This window comes from Cyrtonyx montezumae, unplaced genomic scaffold (genome assembly GCF_038088225.1).
Source record: "Cyrtonyx montezumae isolate F1298 unplaced genomic scaffold, pur_monq_1.0 scaffold_4, whole genome shotgun sequence".
Taxonomy (NCBI): domain Eukaryota; kingdom Metazoa; phylum Chordata; class Aves; order Galliformes; family Odontophoridae; genus Cyrtonyx; species Cyrtonyx montezumae.
Window position 1 is genome coordinate 26,216,482 of NW_027072045.1, and position 18,885 is coordinate 26,235,366.

An 18,885-nucleotide genomic window follows, 5' to 3' on the forward strand; every position below is an offset into this window, starting at 1 on the left:
AACCAGGGAATCAACAGCTTTCAAATAGCTGTCTTTAATAAGATACTGAATTGTGTAAACTGCTGATGAAACTCCAGAAGAAATGTATTGGAATGGTATGATATGGTCTAATCTCAGATCTGTTCCTGTAATTCTTTTTTCTTACATTCCTATGGAAAAGGAGATAATGACTGGTGGAACGGATCCACTTTGCCCCTGCCTAGGTGTGTGTTTTTATTTTAAAAGATGATTTTAGAGAACGATCATATTCATTTATCATTAATATATCAATAATAATATGATCAGAGATACATTTTTTGAGGTGAAACTGAAATTTGTAATTCTGTATTGGCTCTAAACTGTATGAGATCAATCGATGTGATTTTGTCTTGTATAAGAATTCTCAAGAAGCAGGAGACAATTATAGTAGTGGTTTTACAACAAGGTAAGAGTGTAAGAGGTACAGCGATGCTTAAAAAAATTGATGAGTTGTATTTAGGTAAGAACATTTATTCCTCCTCCCAGTAATGCTATCTGTTACAAAGCACTTTAAACACTGGGTTTCTTCTATCCAGGCACTGGTTATCTGAGATTTGTTTGATCTCTCTAACTACACAGTTTATTACAGAACCCTACTGAAACAATGAGTTGTCTTTTCAGCTGTTGGTGATCCTGTTCATCCTTTTATAGGAAGGATGTTTTTAAGTCCCCACCTATTCTTATCCTTTAAGTCCATTGTTTCTGGCTCGCTGCACGTCAAGCACAGCTAGTAACTCCCCTGAGCAAAGCATACCTGCTGCTCTATGTGTACCTTTGGAAGAAATAGTTTAATATTTAGTTTAATTTATAGTTTAATAGTGTTAAATGTGAGTCTCAGATTGGATTGCACAGTACTCTCCTAATGGGAAAGCGACGACTTTACAGCAGTCTGTATAAGGCATACCTTAATAATCAATTGTGTTCTCATTTCTGTACTTTCTGTATGTATTTATTCTATATATCATTTTACCTTTTACAGTCTTTGTATGTCTCAAAATCAGTTGAAGCCTAAAAATACAAAAAAAAAACTTGCTCCTGAAAAAGGAATCCAATTACTATTTATTACTTTAGTCAGATGGAACTGCCTCTTTCTTTCCATCATTCATTGTTGATGTTGCCATTCTCTTTGGTTTATTCTTCCAACTTCAGATTTGTATGTGGTGTTATTAAAGACAGCAATCTATTTCCAAGTCCAGGGGAAATGTAAAGGTATATTGGAGGTGTTATACATATTGCCTACTCAGTGTATGAATGTCCAAATAATAAGAAAGAATTCAGTTTCTTTTTATGTATCTGGGATCACCATAGTTAATCTGTACTGCTGCTGAACTTTGCCGTTAATTTCTGCACAATTTCATTAGTAAATAATGCTTATTATTTGATCATCTGGGTGATTTTTTTCATGTTGTTCATTTTTGTACTTCAGGTACCTGACTTCCATGGCAGAATGACTACTTGCTGACTGACCATGTCTGCCTTTTAGCCTGAAATTAGGAAATATTTTGTCAGTGTATTTCCAGTGTGACTTGTCTTCCACATATCCTGCTTGTATAGATTTGGTTGTGTGTTTTCGTTATTTAGTATCAGATGGAAATATAGTTTAAGAAGTTACAGTACTGCTAATAACATGTAAAAGACTTCTAGAAAGAATCCAATAGGGCTGTGACTGTTGGTCAGTATTTAGGTTTTGTTCATATTCGCAGTGTAGCTGCCACTTTCACTTTGTATGTCATCTGTTTTTCTTTGTGCAGCAATCTCTCCTTCATGCAAACTCATACAGATGTCAGTTTTCACTTTACTTGAAAATACAGCATTTTGTCTCGTAATATTTCATATCAGCATCAGCTCATTCAGGCTGGTGTGCATACTGACTGGTTCTGAATGCCCTCCACAGTGACATGAGCACAGTTGCTCGAGTGAAGTTTGGATGTTGCAGGTCTGTGTAGGATGGACTCTCAGCTTGGTGCCGAAACTCTGTCACAGGACGTCATCTGTTGTGTTTTCATGGATACGAGAGAAAATTAGAGTATTTCTAGGCATTTTGGTTTGTGATGGGTCTTCATACTGTGTATTTGGAGAATATGGGATCTTTTTAACTGTGTAATTCATGTGGCACATAGGATTCCAGAACCGTACCTAGATTTGTCTGAGCAGTTTGAATTTTTTTAACAACCATTGCACTTCTGAAAATTTCACCAGCTGCTCACCTTTAGCTCAAGATGAAGAAAATCTTTTTCTCAGTAATTTTCCCTTAGAGCTATGGATGTGAGTCACTAATAAGTGAGGAGAAGTGAAACAGATGCCAGAAAATTAAAATCAATTGATTTTATGCATAATATTAACAAGGCATTTTATCTTGGTGACAAACAGTGCTATCTTAAGTAAGCGTTTATTTGACCTACTGGCTTTGATGTCAGTTGCTATTAACATCCATGTTGCACTCATTAACAACCCTGCAGCTTTAGTAGAATTTAGTAGAATAGTAGAATATTTAGTATTTTTAGTAGAATAGTAAGAAAATCTATGTTAAGCATCCTTTAAACAATAATCTTTAAAAGGGTAAAAAGGATAATATATTAAAGATAGTCCAGTATAATATAGAGTATTAATAAACATATGCATTTAGTGAATATTCTCCTATAAATAGAAAATAGTTGTGAACGATCTAAAGTTGAATTTATTTTGAAATTTTTGACTATCATAATTCTTCTAAATTAGTATTTGTATGAGGTATTTAGGAGATTCAGAAAGTTATAATATTTGGCCATAGGAGTAAACTGAACAATAAATTGGCAACCAGCAGGAGTGCATAACTAATGCTGTGTTGGAAGACTGGAAGGATACTCATCAGTTGCTCTGGACTATAAAGGAGTCAAAATCATACCAATTCCATCTGTTTCCCAAGCTGACATATCCCTGTAAGGCGTCTTTGAACTTCATCTGCTAACCCTTTGTGCAAAACTCTGTTTGCTGGGTGCATCTGTTGGAATTGCAGCTGCATCAGGAGCCTGAGTCAGTGTTCATTTGTGTAACAGGACAACTGCTGCTTGTTGTCAGAATCATGTTATGCAATATCAGTAGTTTAGCCTATATTAATCTATTTTTTTCTATGAACTTTGGTAATCGGTATGCCATATGCAAAAATATTTGCTATGGACTTCGGTAATTGAATCAACATCAGTTTATATCAGGAAAACCTATAGTTAACAGGTTTCCTTGTTTTCATTATTTTAGTTTATTATTTTACTGATATAAACTGCACAAGAAAAAACATTTAGTTATTGTTTCTGTGATCAGATCTGATAGTATCAGGAAAGCTAGAGCGTAATTTCTATTCAAGTTGCATTCTATATGCAGGTTTTTCAGCTATCAGACAAGGAATCTGCGTTAGATGTCATTGGAGATTTCTGCAAGTGAACAGAGGCATTGTTTATTAGGGTTTTTTTTTGGGGGGGTGGAGAGAGAATAGCATTAGTGAAGACAAGATGTAACTGTTGCTTCAGAGCCTAATCCTTCTAGCGTTCTAACAGCCTACTGAGAACTTGAAACAGAGCCATTCAAACTTCTATTTAATGAATGAAACAATATTGCATAAGAAATAAGTTGATTAACCTGACAGCTATTAGTGTTGATTGTTTGATCCCATCAAATCAATACATGGAATCTCTTTGATCAAGGCTTTTCTATAAGAAACAGAAACAAGATGCAGTGTTTTTACTACCAGTTTTGATCCAACTTTATCAAAAGTGAGTATTGTTCAAATTGTGCTTAATAAGATGGCTATTGTGTTGCTACCATTACACTTGAAATGGCCACTTTTGTGCTCCTTTGGAGTGTAACTGGAATGGTAGCTCTCAGAACAATGTATTCTGATATAAAGTATTTAATAACAGAAAGACAGGACAGGACTGAAACATTGAATACATCTGTCTGATTCATAAAAACATTTTATTTGGTTTCAAAAAAGACAGGAAATGTCAGATCACACAAGAATCAATTTAGTTTGGGTAAGCTCAGCACAGTTTTAACTACGGAGTATAATTATTTACATTATTCAGTGACATAAACGTGATCTCTGCTCACATCTTTGCTTGAAAAAGCTGCCTCTGTTGGTTCTTCTTTGCAGAACATGTCTCTAGAGATGAAAAATCTGAAAAAACTCAGAAGAATTTGCTCATATTATCAATGTCTTTTCATATTTAAATTATAGCAATGCCCAGAGTTTTTCTGTGGTCTCTGCTTATGTTTCTGTGGCATTATTCATGTAAGCTTGTCCAATATAGCAGAGGTTTACCAGTTTTTGCTGATGGTTGAAAAGTATCAGATTCTCTTTTCAACCCTTAATCTGACAGATGCTCCTGCCTTAATTTAATTTTAGGAAACAACAGAAATGTAGGAGAAATTACTGTCAGTTTAGCTGACTGCTGCAAGTGCTGGGTTTCCCTGCAGAAACAACTGTGTAATCCTTTCTGGGCTTCATTTTAAGAGCAAAACTACTTTCTCTAGTGACCTTCATCATCATCCTCTCATTGTGTTGCCTTTCCTCATGCAACAATCGAAATAACAAAAAAGATGATTATCTTACAGCTGCTGCCTGAGGGATTTCTGTGATATTTTACTGTCAGGGCTATGTGCTCGGAAAGGGACTGATCCTACACAAAGGAGTGTTTCCATTTTACAGGTCATCTTAAATAAACCATATTATTTCCAAAATAATCTTTTTTGGTAGTACTGACATTAGAATTGGTCATTTTCCCCTGCTTTCCTATGAGGAGATGGGAGAATGGAAGGAAAGAAGGCAAAGAGGCAAGCAAAATTCCTGTGTGCCAAGGTTTGGGTTCTTAACAGTGCTTCCGTGTCATGCTTAACACTTCCACCACAAGGAAACACACACAGAAGCTGCCTTTAGCAGAGAAACTGAGGCTTTCAACCTGTGCTTTGGTAATCATTTTGGAGAAAACTTTCTTCAAGCTGTTTCTAGTCAGGATGGAGGAATTTTGATTTTACATAAACTGTACCACTTATCTTTCAGTCTGCTTTAGGAGAACTCCAAGACTACTGTGGGGGATGAGTTACTTTAAGCCCTAATACATACCCTGAGAAAATCCATTAAATTAGTGGGATTGGAAGAAAGAACCTACAGCCAATTTGTATCTGGTGTAACCATTCCAGAATGAACCAGTGCTCCAGTGACGACCGAACACCACTGCAATTCCCCGCTGTGGTAACGCTTTCGAACTCTGTGCTGACCTCCAGAAGCAGCACGCAGCAGGAGGATTGCAAGGGCTTCTTCCACTGAGTAGTTTTAAGGAACCAATCATAAAGAACTCTTTGGATATGAGCTCTTTCTAGATAATTTTCATCTAGGAGTAAAATATGAGCGAGTCAGCAAGAGAAATCCTTCAGCATAATCTAAACATTACAGTATTTTTCAGATCTGATTCTGAGCAGATAGCCCTATTATGTATGGGGAAAAATAATGGAAAATGGCCTGTTAGTGTCTTTATAGTTAAGACTCAACAATTTAGTGAATTATATTTTCCATGTAATCACACCAACCGATGTAAGAAAGAACTGAAAATGCTGGTGTGACCTTGTACAAGCAAGCTATGTAAAATTCAGTGTAGCAAAGCTTGTATAATGAAAATCATGCACTAATAAAATCTGTTTTTTTTTTTTTTTTTTTTGCATTGTACAGCTTGCAAACTATGCTAGATAATAGTTCAGGCAAATTACATGACTAAAGAATTAAAAATGTAACTGGAAAAGGAAACATAATGTTGGGTTTGTGGCAATAGCTCACTTTATATGATAAAACTAATTTGTAATTTTATCTCTAAAGCAGAACGCGAGAGTACCAAAGCAATTGAAAGGTCTATTACGGAGGAGAGGAACTGTGAAGACAGAAATAGTCTGACAGCAGTGCAGACAAGAATAGAAGAACTGTTATGGTGGATAGCGTATTCATAAGAAAATAATTTGATTATTAAAAAAGCTGATGAAGTTTATGTGACGGAGAACAGAAATAGTTTAAATGCAAAGTTCAGGTTTAGAAGTGTTATTTAATTTATTGTCTTTCTTTTATCTTCATGTGAATCTTTTTTAATGTGTTCAGGAGAGAGAAGGAAGTTACTGAACACGGAAACTGAGCTTAGAAAGTACAGCTGATTATTAAGGAGTTTCCTAGGCTGAAAACAGAAGCAAAGGAGTGTGAGTGGCTTCATGAAGTACAACAGGTCAGAAGTCTGGGCAGACAGAATAGTGTCCTTGCAACCACCTTCCCCTCTCACATGGCCATGTACATAATTTTTATAGGGAAATGAGATCTTTTTTCTGTTTGTACATTTCTCTCTTTAATGGTTGATGAAGGGACTTCTGGCAGAGCAGGGCTACGAGCATTTACCACTAAGTAGAACCAAGTGAAACCTGTCCATTCCCTGGAAAATACGAGGTGTGTAGCCACATCCAAGCAACAGACTCAAAGGAAATTCTCCTTATTAACCAAATGTTTCAACTGATACTGAGTACTCTATTCTGGAATGATGTCAGGGATGAAAGGAAAGTTAATTTCAGTGGTTTGCGATATTCCTTACTAACAGTAGAAGTTTTTGTTGTACATCTACCTCTCATTTCTACCTCTTGTGTTGGGAAGAAGAGGGTCAAACCCTTACAAGGTGAATATATATATATATATGTATATATTGGAGGATTGTTACTCTCCTGGTCAAAAAATATAAATGTAAAAATATAAATGGATTAATTTGTTAAAATACTCTAGTGTCCTGGCACAAGGACAGTGGGTGTGATCGTTCTTGAGTTATTAAGGAAGAGATCATTTAGATGCAAAAGTTCACATTTCCTCATTGAAAGAATGAAAGAATGCAAAATGATTGTTTAGATAGGTTTTTGGTCTATTCGGCTTCTCACTAATCTTTTGGGGGAACTCATTAATATGCTTCAATGCTAAACGGCATGAAGAGAGTTTTCATCAACTGAAATTGTTAGTGTTGCATATCATGCATGACATGCATTGTAAGTTGTGTTTATGATGCGAGAAATCTTGTCGTAGCAACTGATATGTTGCATAAATCAGTGCATTCTTTAGAGTTGGAAAATGCAGGGGAATTTAATTGACAGCTTTTACTTGCAGTGAATTAAAGCATTGTATACAAATCCCCACTTTAACTGTTTTTTTTTCCTTTTTCTAATATGATGTAAATGATTCACTTCTTTCCCCACACTACATATCTTTAAGTATAGGGCTTGAGTGGAGAGCAGCGATGCTGAAATGCTATTCCCTGTGTCCTTTAAGTCAGGTAGAAGTAGTTAATCACATATCAGAATCAAGCTTTGGGCTATGATTAATCTCACATATTGAGAATTATTTTTTAAGAACTTGTTTCTGGGAGGGCATGAGCACTTTGGAACGAGAGACAGCTTGCTGGAGGAGGATGTTTTAAACATTGTTTGTTGACCAGATATGTGGTGAAAGAACTCAGCTGAATACATTGGAAATAAATATTATTCAGGATTTGAAACCTTTTCAGATGATATCCCAGTTTGAAGTCTGATAACATATCTTGGAATGATAAAGAACACTGGGTGGGATTGTTAAATGTGGTGAGGAATATAGGACATAAAAAAGTACACTGGAACAGAAATTTTTACATTTACTGTATTCCATCAGTGCTTTTATAATGAACTGACAGTTTTATGAGGTTTTTGGTTTTCAATATTTATATGGGATTAAATTACTAGGGAGAAATCTCTAATGGGAAAGTTCTCAAATTATGCTTTTTCAGGCGGACGAGGAAGACTGTGAACCTAGGGCCTGCTCGTATTATCTTCATTTGTTGTCAACAATAGTAATGAACAGTACATGTGCAATCTCAGCCATCAAATGACTGTCAGTAGAAGATGTAGGAAGAGACCTACACAAGCTGCAGGAAAATGTTTTAAAAGATTGAATGCAATATCTGAGTTTGATCACAGTAACACAATGTGCTGATCTCATCTGTTTGTTAATAATTCCTTCCTGCTTACATAAGGCCTAGCAATTGCTTACACCTCGTTACCTCAAAGATGAAACTGCTAATAAATTTAGCAACAGCTTAAACCCCTAAAATTGCATGGTCAACCCATCATTTCAATCCTATTTTTTGTATGTGCTTTGATCCAGAGAGGTTATATTATGCTGTAGATTTAAATCACCCAGATTTATTAAGCAAAATGCAACATATAAATTGAAATATTCTACTACAAAACAAGAAGAGGGAAAGCATACTCGCGAATTTTGATTTGATAGAGAATTTTTGCCTCACATATAAAATTCCACTGGGTTGGGATGATCTCTTTTTTCATCAAATTTAAGTCATAATATGGGACCTAGAGTGTATTATCAGTTTTTGAGAGTGATCTTTCAAACAGTCCCAAAGGTCTTCATGACTAGTGAGGAGGACATAGAGCAAGTAGGATACTAGAGGAAGAAAGGAAGAAAGAATCTGTGGCTGAGTTTTCAGGAGTTTCAGTACTTCTAAGGTCTTTATCTTGGGCAGAGCTCATAGAGCAATTGATTGGAAAGCATTTGTTTTTCATACAGACTGTACTATTGTGGTTAGCATTCTTCAGTCCCGGTTTTCTTGTAAGTCTGGGGTAGTTCTTTTCCTTGTCCCATCCAGTGAAGTGGTCAAGATGTTTTTTAATCACTTATGATACAGTTGACAGATATTTCTTATTGATATCCTGGGTAAAACTGCATATAAGTAAATATATATATACTTATTTTCTCTAGGTGGGAATTACTGAAATGATTGAGAGGTTCTTTAAGAGATTGTACTGGTATGATTTTTCTGAAATGACTTTGCAACAGTTTTTGTTTCACGTTCCTATTTTTGGCTCACCAGGGTCTGTTTGAAACAAGTGTGTGCATAAGGCAGAGCAGTTAATGAAACTTAGGCAACTTTTTCTTCTTGTAGTATAACACTCGCACAGGGGAAATGTGAAACAGATGTTACCTTCCTCTTCTCATAACAGCAAGGTCAAAATTACCCGTAGCTGCTGAATTTCTGAAGTCCATCTAACTGTGATTTTTACATTCCCCAAACAGAAGAGTAGCAAGCAGCAGAGAGGTGCAAAGTAACCTCCATGCTCATTTCTGCATAAACATAATTTGCATCCTGTAGGAACTATTTCAAAACCAGCAAATCTTGTGTTTAATTTAGGACAAAAGGAAGCTTTGCTTCATTTGTGTAGATGGATGGGATGGATACTTAAATGCTGTGAGAACATGAGGTCTTGAAAAGAAAGTACTGTAAATAAACTCTTCAGCACTCCCGCCACTTTCACCCTTTGCTATATTAACTCACAGCTCATTGCTGAGTTTCCCTTTATAATGTTCTAAAAGCTCCCAGCTTTGTATCTCACAGTGGTTTGAAACAGAAGGAAAAATGAAAAATCTAGCTAACAGTTACAGATAAAGTCAGTTCAGAAATATGAGAGTATTGGCCTAATTTCAATCTCTTCAGTCTCTTCTATATTATTAACATTAACTCAGAAATATTTCAATAGCCAAGAGGGCTGAATCTTTTGATCTCAAATTCATAAAGCTCCATTTTTAACAAGAGCAGCAAATAGAACAAGGAAAAGTATGTGCGGTCATATGACTGTTATAAAATGTAGAAGTTCCAATCCATCAATAAAACAGAGGAAATTTATATGAACATCAAATGAAATTATAGATATATTTCTGAAAACAGATGTGTTATTAGAGTTGATTCACAAAGCTAAAGATTGGACCCTATTGATTACTGAATGCATTCTGTTACAAATTAGAAAACTGGGAGGATTTATACTCACCAGTGTAATAAGGCAGAGTCTTAACATCTGAGCACAGTGGATAAATGCTTTAATTAGAATGAATAAGAAGCCAGTCTTTCTTTGGTATGTTTATTTTATATTAGAGTTTTAGATTTACTTAAGATACTCAGCTGTTTGCCCTAAGAGCATACTTGACTGGGATGTAAAATAATGCTTTTTGTGTAACAACACAAAAGAGAGGTATGTCACTGTTCTGGCAGAAGTCTCATGTTTCAGGGTCCTTGACCATGAGATGCTTTTTCAAATATAAAATTCATACGGTCAGAATAAAACTGTTTTGAAACAACACGCATGTCCAAAATATAGCAGAATCTGTGTTGTTGAAAGGAGAGGAGGTGCCTTGCTTTTGTTGGTATCAAGTTCTGTATGCTTGTATGACCTGCCTGGAAAGCGTTACCTCAGAGGCAGTGGAGTGCAGTGGGCACAGCACAGGAAATGCCATGTTTAGCAATGGCAAAGAGGAAGCTGTTAGGTGGCACTGTCCCTCCTTACAGCAAGATTGATATTCCCAGATGAGGTACAGAAATTCACCAGTAGTAACTAAGAAGTCCAAGTTCAAACAGGCCTTGGAAGCAGTTGGCTGACAGTAAGGGGACAGACAGCCCCCTTTAGATACCGGTAAGCCACTCGGAGGTCTCCATGGAGTCCACCAGAGTCCCTTGTACCTACTGTAGTCCTATTGCTATTTTGAACTGACGCAAAATACAAGGTTAACATTGCACAATTTAGCTGTATATTTCACATAAAAGTTTTTTTTTCGCTTAAAATTCTTCAGTCAAGTTCCATCAAAACTTGTGTGAAAGCTCTTCAGACCTTTGAGATCAGGCTAACAGGATTATGGCTTAAATGGATTGAAACCAGCAAGGAAAGATTGAGTGGTATTTCCACGTCCCATCCTCCCCTCCATTTTTTTTTCTTTCATTCGATCTATGTCCTTTGGAGGGATAAATAATGCTTTGCTGTTTTTAGATTTGGGGCTGCAGTAATCCAGTATTGTGGTGGGATCCCAGGGAAAAAGTCAGGTGAAATCAAGTGACTCAGAGTTAACTAGTAAAGATTTAGGAATGCTGACTCCCAAGTCCCTATAGAAAAACTGTGGCAGTGAATAGTTTCAGGCAGACAGAGAGAGAAGACAGATCTGTTTCCAAAGGATGCATCCTGTTGGAGGAAGATAAAAACAGGTATCCATACAGTTGATGTTCCGTATCGTAAACAGTGCCATCAATGCCATTGTCTGTTTGGGAGATGTAAATGCACAAAGGGCTTGTGAGTTACTCTAAGGTAGGAAAATGCAGTAGACTACAAAGTAAGTCATTTAGTTTAAATCATTAACTTTTGTTTCAAAAAATAGGTTTTCTGTGGGACAGATAAATATGAAACATGATTCCTCTGACTGATTGACTGTTCTGGGAAGGGCATCTTCCGTGTTTTTAGATTCCTGTGAGACAACAGCTATTTTGTTTTCTGCATTTCTAGGTTATCTAGGTTATAAGGCATAAATATTTTGTGCTACATCCCAGTGATCTTGACTTTGGTCCATTTCCTTTAAGGTAGAAGAAATCACTGTAGATTGAAGATGGTTGCCATTGCTTATGGCAATCACAACTTGAAGAAAAAGGTCTTAAGACTCCTTTGTAACATTTCTATTCACAATATTGAATGAGGAAAAGAAATATTTACATGAAAACAACTTGAATTTCAGAAGTTCTTGCAGTAAGTTTTACTTTTTATTCTTTGAAAACTAGCCATAGGCTGAGACTTTGGTGAGTGCCACTGGAGTCACAGAGTTCGATAGTCAGGCTGCTAACAAAGATCATGGCAGTTTTCTTCTCTTGGCCAGATTGCAGCTGTGAGCCAGGGTGGCTGGAATAAGGTGCCTGTGTTCTGATACAAGTTTTATAAAATCTATCAGATTAGAAGGATCAAGCCTTAGTTTTGTTAAAGCCAGACATTTCCACTTGACTTGGATGCCTTTCAGCTGAGCTTTGAGAGGCATTTGAAAAAATCCAGGTTCAGTCTGAAAAAGCATTTTCTAACCTTTGTGTACATCATCTCCATCTGAGAAGTGGTACCGTACATTTTTTGCCTCCTAAAATCCTTTGGGAATACTATCATTCTGATCTTATATCTGTCTTGACATAGGTATCACCCAGTTTTGCCAGAGGAAATATATTTATTTTATGATTGATATCAAAGTTTCCTCCCGTGTTATCTGCCTGAGGTTGACATAATGTTATTCTTCTGTAGGGGCCTACATAGTAGGGCTTGTAGGAGCGTTCTCTGGAGTTTCTTGACTTAAAGCCTGAACATGGATTTACCAGGTGGTATCAGCTGCTTCTTCTATCATGTCAGCTTTATCTTAAAAAACAACAACAACAACAACAAAAAAAAAAGAAAGATCAGATTCTGGAGCAACAGCAGTAGTAGAGATTGTCTTTTACTTCTATCAGGGGCAATAAACAGGGTCAAGACAGTGTATTGTAATTTTCTTGCTGCTACAAGCAACTACTCTTAAAGGCTTAATTAACTCTGCAAGCTGGTCCTTCACTGATTTCAGGTAGGTCCCTCTTACAGCCTGCTGGAGCTGCTGAAGGTCTTGAAAAAACAAACAAAAGGCTTTTGAGGTGTGGCCAGTCACCTAGGAATGGGACCTCCAAAATTCAGTCTTGGTTTTGTCAGTGTTTGTGTACTTATTTGCAGTGAATAAGAGTTAATCCTTCTTTGACAGCCTGGAGAAAGCAAATCCGTCATCTGCAGCATATGTCTCAGACATTACTTAAACTTCAATCAGGTGATTTTCCCTATGCAATTCTTGCAAATTTACAAACCTGGTCCAGTGAGGTAAATACTTCCTGAATTTGTCTCTGAACACTCTGTTACCACCATGTTACTGTCTATCAGCCAAGCAGATCTGACTTTGACTAGACCAAAATCAGTTTTAGCTGTTGTGTTTCTTGATACTTGATTGTTGTTTTCCCCACTCTTCCTAGGTTCGTAGGTTCATAAGGTTGGAAAGGACCTACAAGATCATCTAGTCCAACCATCCTCCTATCACTATCCCTACCCAACTACTAAATCAAATCCCTTAGCACCTCATCTAAACGCTTCTTGAACAGCGCTAGGGATGGTGCCTCAACCACCTCCCTAGGCAGGCCATTCCAGTGCCTGACCACTCTTGCAGAGAAAAAATGTTTCCTCAGGTCTAATCTAAATCTTCCCCGGCGCAACTTGTGGCCATTCCCTCTCGTCCTGTCATTATTTATCAGGGAGAAGAGGCCCACCCCCTCCTCACCACAACCCCCTTCAGGAAGTGGTAGAGTGCAATAAGGTCTCCTCTGAGCCTCCTCTTCTCCAGACTAAACAATCCCAGCTCCCTCAGCCGCTCCTTATAAGACTTGTGCTCCAGACCCCTCACCAGTTTTGTTGCCCTTCTCTGAACACGCTCCAGGGCCTCAATGTCCTTCTTGTAGTGAGAGGCCCAAAACTGAACACAGTACTCGAGGTGCGGCCATACGTAATCCTGATAGGATTGGCTTAGCTACTCTAACTGCTTTGGATTTGATGTGGGCTCTGAGCAGATGTAGACAATTAGTACAGTATATTTGACATGGAGTAATGTTTTGTAGCACAGTAAGCTGTCCAGTTTTCTGGAGTTTTCCCTGTCAGGACTGTCCTAGTTCTTAATCTTCACTGAGCAATGAACAGCTTGGAAGGCAAAAAATCCCCATTTGTGTTAAGCAGTGGCTGACTGCTGCTTCAGTCTCAAAAATCACACAAGTTTTATAAACGTGAGTGCAGTCACTGGAATGTACAATCCAGTCTTAGTCAAATTAATCTCTTAACTCTTCTCTTACAATGAGTTGTTCTGGATAATTTTATGTTGAATTAAGATACACTGTTAATTAATTTTTAATGTACTTAAATTTAACCTTTGTGATTTCATTAACAGTATGCTCTTCTTTATATCATGAGAACACACTTGATCTACCCTCCCTATGTACTTCATTGTCTTGGATTCTTCTGGCACCTCCTAAATTAGTTGATCACTAATGTGAACTGCCGGTCTATTTAATTTTTGTTCTTATGAAAATCTCTGATTCCCTGGCAGCACTCATTGTCTTCCTCTTAGACCCCTGCTGTTTCTGCTTTAGGGTTTTTGAAAGAATGCTTTTGATTTATATAAAGTCATTATAATTATCTCTCTATTTTCTGTTCAGTTATCCAGCATTTGTCTGAATGCTGAATAGCTTTGCCCCTTTATCACTGGTTTTGTAAGATTCTGTTGTATTCATATAGTGCTGCAAGAAAACGATTTTTTCTTCCATTTTGCATGGCAGTGGGTATAGATCAGAATGCTGTCATAACATCAGTGATTGGAAACTTGAGACTGAATCAAAGAGACTAAATATAGAAGTCAAAGTCATTTCATACGTTATTTCACTGACAGTAATGGAAGCTGAACCAAGCTTTTTAATGGAATTATTAGTACTGAAAAAGTGGCTCATATAAACTGCCTTGTTGAATTCATGCAGTCTTGATTTATACCACATAGCTTCAGTCATTTAGGTGGATACTTTAATATATTCTCTGGTATGAACAATGTTCTGAAAAAGTTCTCCGTGCTGATATAAACCTCTGAAAATAATGAAACAGTCATTGGTTTAAAAAATACATTTGGTTTTAGACCAGGGAGTAAATAACGATGAGTAAGAGGACAAGTAGAACTTACAATAAAATGCTTCCTCTTTTGTAGTCTGTAGGAGTGTGTGGTTTAGGCCAGAATATTATTATTGTTTGAAGAGTCATGGACTTAAAAAAAAAAAAAAAAAAAAAAAAAAGTAGTCATGGATTATATGACATAATATGATAAAATCAGTTTAAATGAACTAAATTCTGAATATATTATAATTATGACAGTCTTGTGCCTATCTAGTTGAAGGAATGAAAAAAGTGCAGTGAAAAAGTTAAAAGACATATGTCAGAAGTTCTTCCCCTGTATTGGGTAGAGTTGTGGAAAGCAGTATGTTGTTATAATGTGTAAATACAGTATGTGTTAAAGGTGTAAATAAAATTTATTATTCTGTTGGATACTGCTTTTTTTGAATACTGGCTAAATTAAAAACTTTGTATAATTCAGTAGATGAATATTTAGAGTCAGTTTTCTCCTTTTAAAGGCTGAGTGACATCACTGTGCACAAGTGAGAAGGTGCCCCATGCACCAGCGTAATACTGGTGTAATTTTTGTTTGACAGCTGAGAGAAATTCATTCAAATTCTGCCTTGTTGCCTGATATTTCATGTGGTATTTCTGAGCATTGCTTGTGATTCCCAAGTGATGCATTTCCAGTCCTTGGGTAGGAGTATGTCCTCCCAGATGAAGATCAGCTGTGAAGCTTGTGTCACAACCCAAACTGCAACACTGTGTGTGTTTGTGTGACTGCAACCAGACAGTATGCGGCAAATTTTCAGCCTTCTATCATAGTATTTATGGCAACTACAACAGCATTGCGAAGTGAGGTGTCTTTGGTATGAACACCTGGATCACTCTGGTGGGATAACAGTTTAGGTGCCAAACTGCTTTGCTGAATGCACACTCAGCTCTGGGATCCTGGTCTCTTTTTACCCCAGTGGCTTTGTCTGCAATTTCAAATGCTATTACAGGTTATCCTTCAGTGACTGTGGAGAAAATGGCCTTTATTTGGAGCTTACTTATTCCAAAACTGTTTTGTTCTTGTTCCCTATTTTTGTCCTTCCCTGGCAACACGTGCACACTATTTTTTAGACACCTTCTCTTCATTTCCTTCAGATACTAATGCTAACTCCTGTTTTTCTCTTGTAGCTCTTTCTGTACCCATTCCCCAGCTGAATCTCTTGAGCAGAGAAATAACATGTACTTGTGCCCCTTACAACACGGCCTTGGGCAGCAGGAAGCTTTATACATCCCACATGGAACTTTATGACTTCAGGTAAGAAAGAAGTCATTAAAACAGATGAATTCTAAGAGAACTGTTTATATGCAGATATATTAGTGGAAGTCTGTGATTCAGATGTCTGTGGGCTAAATTATGGAAAAAAGTATTGCTCATTTAAAAATTCATTATAAAGAACATAAAATGAATTTCAAAATATGTTATGAAATAAGGAGTAGTGAAATCCCCAACTACTGTAAAGCAGTCGGAAGTAGAACACAGTATATTTTTTCTTTCTATTATTATTTCTGATTTTAATTATTTATTGATTTATGTAATGAGTTATTTTTTCTGTCTTCAAGTCAATTGCTTTCAGTATCTTCATCTTTCACACCACCACCTTTAATGGTGGGGTTTTGTTTTGTTATTTTAATACTAAAACTAAAAATTGGTAATGCCTTCTATTTACCAGGTGTTCCTACTGGGTTGATAATGGATGCCCTGTTTTGACTGTTCTAGCAGAGTGGTTACTTTTGTAACTCTATCTTGGTCAAACAGTACAGATTGGATATATTTTAATAACCCCAAATTAATATTCCACTATAATGTGGGATCACTATTAAAATAAAACAGGAGTATAACATAAAAATCTTTTACCATAATTTTGTTGTTGAATAGGGCTGAAATGTTCAAATCGTGTTATCATACAAAATACATTCTTGAATTAGTTGAATTAGTTCTTATTCTGAGCAAGCCGTGCTTACCCTTGCTCAGTAGTCTTGTTGTTGTTTTCTGGAGATGGGAATACATATCTTCTTTGGTATCTCTCTATGTACACATATGTTTACCTGCTTTAGTTAAATCTTTGCCATTTTGTTCTTGTTATACTCAGATCTGCTTCCCAGCCTTACCTGAAGTTGTGTCTGTACAATAGTTGTAGAGCTCTTTCCTTCATGTGTGTCAGTCAGAAAACTCTCTGGTACTGAGGAACTCTCAGCTGAGCTGTAATTAGTAGATACTTTGCAAAATGCATATATTTCTTTCACTGTTCTCTTTAAGACTTTCTTTGTGGTAAAATCTTGAAACAATATGCTTTTGGGGGCAAAGCCTGTGTGAGGGAGGTGCCTGATTAGAATTGGAGAAGACACTGAGATACAGTTAAGTGCTAAAAATCTAAAACTTAAGAAAAATGGCATAAAATACACGTTGATGCAATTAAAATAGAACATGGAAGGCTGGTGGAATTATCATGTGGTAGTGTTTGCTAAAGCTGGTAAGGGTCAGAAATAGAAGTTAGTTTAATTTATAAGCACAGTTATTCATACAAAGAATCTGATGTAGTTATGTTACTCAGCAAATGAAAATCCAGAAACAGATCATGTGATTCTTGGTTTCAGAAGTGTTCAGGGACATTTCATGTTTGAACCCCAGATCAGATGCTTCTAAACAATGAGCTGCTGACATGCAGGCCACAGGCAGGGAATTATTTACCCATATAGGTTGGGATGTAAGGAAGTTAGTCAGGTTGTTTGCTTACTTGTACCATCCTGTCCTTCAGAACAATCAAAAAATATGATCTGATTTTCTGAAGGACAAAATTACTACTTTCTAATTGTGAATATTTTTGGGGGGAGGTACAGTCTTTATCCATGAAGGTGGCAGAGTTACTCTGTCTTAGTAGAGCCTCATACTGTTCACTGGTTTTGATGTTACCCTTCTCATAAGAGCTAAATTTATTCAGACCAAAGTGCTTCTACAGGAATTTTACATATGTCATATGCGTTATGTTATTTCAGGAGGGAGTAGAAAAGAAAACACTGCAGAATTGCTGCAGAAAACAATTTTTGTTCTTTGCATTATTCTTTTATCTGTTCTACTTCACTCTGGCAGTGGAACTGAATGTAAATGAGAAAAACAGTCCAATCCCAGATACCCATTTTGTGGAATTTAGCTTAGGAATTGAATATCCTGCTTGAATTTTTTTTTTTTCAGGCAATTTGCAAGTCAGATTATGTGAAAAATCCAGACAGTGTGCATTTTTATCCTGAGTAGAGGAACATTTCAACTTTCTCTCATTGTTTTATGCAGAAAGTGGTGATAGAAGGCCTCTCACTTCAGGAGAGTAGATATGACGTTATCTGTCTCCAACATGCCTCTTTCTCTCTAGGTTCTAGCAGAGTGCTTAAGAAGACCAAAGGCATCTCTGTTCCTTTGATAACGTGGGTTTTCTTTTGTTTTCCATCTCTTACATCTTTTCCTTGCAGAATCTGGTGTACAAATATGTTCAGTTTCAGATGAAGGGCACCTTTTGAACTCTTCACCAGTATTTGTACCTTTTATGATTAAGAAAATAATGCTTTATTTTAGGATAAACTGTTCTTGCCCCACATTGCTAACATATTACTCTTTAATGCGAAGCAGCAAAACCTTCTATAGGAAATTCCATACAGTGATGGTTTTTTTCACAATGATTGTGTTCGCGAGTGAGCAGATGCAGCTCTTTCATCTGAGGGGCCCATTAACATCTTTGCTCATTTTTCAGCTCTGGGGCTGGATGAATTTTTTTTCAGTCCTCCTGATCCGGGAAAATTGGGAGGTAGGCATTTGCATTTTGAGTAACTTTCACCAGTAACGTTGATAGAGCAATGATTTCTGAAAGTGTAGGAAGAAGGTAATCTTCATTTTGTCTTAAGTCTTCTCCATCAAATGCATTATTACCCACTGTTCCTGTTTCTCTGTACTTACAAGTCTTTTGGGAACAAGTTTCTTGTATGTGAGAAGCTTTCTCATCAGCTATTTGACAGTAAGGCTGTTTCCAGTACCCACAGCTCTGCTCCCAATTCCCCATACACTCATTATTTTTCTCTGTTTTGATGCAAGGCTGTAACTTTTTCTTGTAGCAGTAACACTTGATCAACACCCACTAATTCTGTTAACTTTTAAAACACTCTCCAACCAGTGATTCCTGTAAACTTAAAGAATGCAAATTGAATTCATTTTCACAGATTAAGAAAACAAGTATTCTCTCCATTAATTGTGAGATTAGAATTATTGTAATGTTAGTTGCAAGGTAACATGCTAGG

The 18,885-nt window shown here is 36.7% G+C and overlaps 1 long non-coding RNA gene across 1 annotated transcript in view; it reads left to right on the forward strand.

The window, feature by feature from the left end:
* LOC136055161 (uncharacterized) overlaps nucleotides 1–18,885 on the forward strand; it is a 250,563-nt gene that overhangs the window by 210,171 nt on the left and 21,507 nt on the right. The window contains exon 3 of the long non-coding RNA XR_010622812.1: nucleotides 15,733–15,859. This is a non-coding gene — a long non-coding RNA (uncharacterized LOC136055161). The remainder of the gene's footprint in view (nucleotides 1–15,732; nucleotides 15,860–18,885) is intronic.